Below are 3,417 nucleotides of genomic sequence, written 5' to 3' on the forward strand. Positions count from 1 at the left end.
CGCCGTGCCCTGCCCGAGCGCCGGGCAGCGCAGGTGGGAAATCATGTCCCATTTCCACGGATCACGGCTACCGAAGTCCGCTAGGACCAAGTCAGGGGAAAACAGGGGTGCCACAGCTGCCGGCCCTCCGAGGGGCGTCCTGGCAGACCCCTCCGAGAACTTTGCACCCAAAGGGACACATCGCGTATGTCACATCCTACTGTATCGTCACCAAAATGCAGCACATCAGTAAAATGCACATGTGCTTTTATCCATACACGCTGATACGTGCTGAGATATAGATTGTACGAAGTGTTCGTATTAGTTTGTACATTTTTAATATGTGAAGTGTATATCTAAGCATTCCACACTCTGTATTCCTTGGAGGTTTCCAAGCGCATGAAGCAAATGAGAAGCTGTGGGACTGACTCACTGTTATTTAATAAAATAACTAAAATAATATATATTCGATTGTATTGATTTAACTTACAATAATCGCACATGTGGATGTGATTTTACACACATATGTATGGGTATTTAAGCAAAGACACCCGAATGAACGCGCAGAACACTTAGCCGTGCTCAGTCCCAGCCCAGCTAAGTGTGCACCGTCGTCCTTCTCCCCCGCGGAGCTGAGTCCAGGCGGAGAAGCCGCGCCTTCGGCGAGGGGTTAAGGAGGAAGAGGTGGTTTACTCCCACTGTTGCTGCTCTCGGATCTGTGGAAAGGGCACAATATTGGCCTCTAAACCCCAGCATCCGCTCAGCTAGCACAGTACAGAACAAAAAACAACCAAGAAAAACGCAAAACCAAACAAAAAAGGGAAGGGAAAGGAAGGGAAGGGAAGCGAAGGGAAGGGAAGGGAAGGGAAGGGAAGGGAAGGGAAGGGAAGGGAAGGGAAGGGAAGGGAAGGGAAGGGAAGGGAAGGGAAGGGAAGGGAAGGGAAGGGAAGGGAAGGGAAGGGAAGGGAAGGGAAGGGAAGGGAAGGGAAGGGAAGGGAAGGGAAGGGAAGGGAAGGGAAGGAAATGTTGTGTGCATGGATGCAGGAGCAGCCCAGGGGCAGCCCAGTGGGCTGAGGATGGGGTCGGGGAACTGGGGCATGCAGACGCTTACACCTTGTTAGTGCCACCCATTGTTTGCACTACAGAAGGTTGAGAGTTTGTGGTTGTGGATATTACACTGTGACATCTCTCCATGGGTCACACAGTGTCTTCTGGTGCTCGGGGTCCCTGCCTCCTCACCCTCATCTGCCATGTCATGACAACATCCTTTACCTGAAGATTTCCCCAGCTCTCAGCTTGAGACTCTATATGGTATTTGAATATATGTCACCATCAAGTTGCAAAGCACTTGGTGTTGGGAAAGGTACAGTTTACACCTGCCCTCAGGGCTCTGGCCTGTAGTAGAGAGGGAGAAGAGACATTCTGTAGTTACACCTGTGCAGTAAGAGTATCTAACTAGTTATGTAACATCCCCACTGCACCTTAAGGTCCTGGTAAAGCCTGTGGAGGGTAATGGAAGAGGTGGCATTTTTCATATGGGCATGAGCCCTCCAGACTGGGTGAGAGTCCAGTGTGGCATTTCTTGCTCCCCACTGGCTGCAGGTTGCTGAGTGGGATTGAGGAGGAAAGGGTATTTGGACACTAGTGGGCTGTGAGGAGGATCCCTGATGGGAGCATGCTGCCACCAAGGGTACCCACTGCCTGGTCCCATCAGGGAAAGAGAGGAGAGGAAGGCTGAGCTGCTGTGGGATCAGAACCTTCGGGCTGCAGAGGGAGTTTGAACTAAGTCATTGGCTTTACTGCGGTGTTTTTTTCTACCAAGTGGGTGGGGAGAGGAGAGGACCTCATTTTCTAACTGATGCTGCCACTGTGGAAAAGTAATGTAAGGGCTTACAAAATCAAAGCTAGCTATAAGTGTTGAAATGTCCCTTTACTCTCATACAAACATAACCAAAGTGTACCTCTCCCCTGGTCATAAGCAGAGATCCCCATATGATGTCATGAGCACCTTCTCCCACCACAAGATTTTAAAGCTTTTTGACTGGAGCACAAACACAGAGCTGAGGGATGCTGGAGTACTAAGAGCACTCACAGAGGACAGTGTATGTTGCTTTTAAAGGTACACATCCTTACTGGCCACCAACCTGGTGTTTTGGCCTTCCCCAAAATTACTGCTAAGAAAGGGCTGCTGGCAAGCTGAAGGGTACAGATCATCCCTGTGCCTGGAGGCCTAGAGGTGAGCACGGCAGAACTGGGCTCCGGAGATGAGCTCACTTTGTACTGGGGACATGCCCCTTCTTTTTTAGTGTCAAACGGGATGAACAAAACCTTTCATTCTCTGAAAGCCAACCTACAAGTCCAACTGCCTCAAAGACAAGCACAACTGGCCTGGTTGGAGACTTTGCAGGATCAGGCCTTCTGTAATCATTTAGTGCTTTTCTGAGACAAGTGCTCTTGTTGGAAGCCGAGGAAGCCCTAGTCAGTCTGTTTTGATGGGCACAGTGTAGCAGTGAGGAGATGAATCCACCTGCTACAAGCTTTAAATCCTTCCTCTGAACACTTCCCCACCGTCCAGCAGTGCTGGCTGCAGAGTCCGGGCTGCGTTACTGACCCCGAGCCGGCTTTTCAATATGAAGAAATACTACCCAGGGAAATCCAAAATATTATTTAGAGAGCTGGAGTGGGAGTGGCTCCATCAGTATTCTCCAGCTCTTCTCGAAAAGGTGTCTCGGGAATCTTTACCTGCCCTTTGAAGCCTTTGCAAAGAGTGCAGGCCCGATGTGTGATCCTGAGCACGAAGCATCCGAGGAATTTCCACCAGGGAAAAAACCGCAGAGGCGGAGGTATTCACCGCCACGGCGGCGCGGCCTGCCCCCGGGTGCTGCGGGGCGGCAGGCGCAGCCTCCGGCGAGGCGTACCTTCAGGCACGGAAGCGTTTAGCGGTTTCGGCGGCATTAACTCCTAACAGGGTGTGAAAAGTATTGGAGATTGAAAAGCTGTGGGAAAATGGATACTTTCCAAGTCAGGCTCTTTGGAGCTTTTCTGTCCTCTGCAGGCGGACACCTGGTGCTGCTTCTGCCACTGCACCCCCGACAGAGCAGCCCCTTCCCGACAACCGGCGTTCAGGCAGCCCGCTAAACGCGGCGTCTCTCGTCGTTTGATCGTCAGTTTTTATAGCTGTGAAACCTGACATCGCTTTTTGCCACCAGCTCGTTCGCCGCTGGAACTGCCAGCGTCATGTCACCCGACGCGGGAGACGGCGCTCGGTGACAGGTCTACTGCAGGAGCCCTGGTCTCACCGGGACGGCATTTCCTAGCTTCTTTTTGCTTAAGGAGCGGAGGCTGGGCCTCACTCTGCCTCCAGCCATAGCGGCGCACACAACTGTGACTTTGCCGGGGACCTTCTATCCGCCCAGCCGTCTCAGCCGACTGAGCAGC

General features: G+C 52.0%; 1 long non-coding RNA gene across 1 annotated transcript; it reads right to left on the reverse strand.

Annotated features, from left to right (window-relative positions):
- Positions 1-280: 280 nt before the first annotated feature.
- On the reverse strand, positions 281-3,194 carry LOC135178454 (uncharacterized). Its single transcript, XR_010303540.1, has 2 exons — positions 2,722-3,194; positions 281-695 (listed from the first exon to the last, which is right to left on the reverse strand). It is a non-coding gene; the product is annotated as an uncharacterized LOC135178454 (long non-coding RNA).
- Between the last annotated feature and the right edge of the window lie 223 nt (positions 3,195-3,417).

The sequence above is a fragment of the Pogoniulus pusillus genome, chromosome 9, assembly GCF_015220805.1.
Source record: "Pogoniulus pusillus isolate bPogPus1 chromosome 9, bPogPus1.pri, whole genome shotgun sequence".
Classification (NCBI taxonomy): domain Eukaryota; kingdom Metazoa; phylum Chordata; class Aves; order Piciformes; family Lybiidae; genus Pogoniulus; species Pogoniulus pusillus.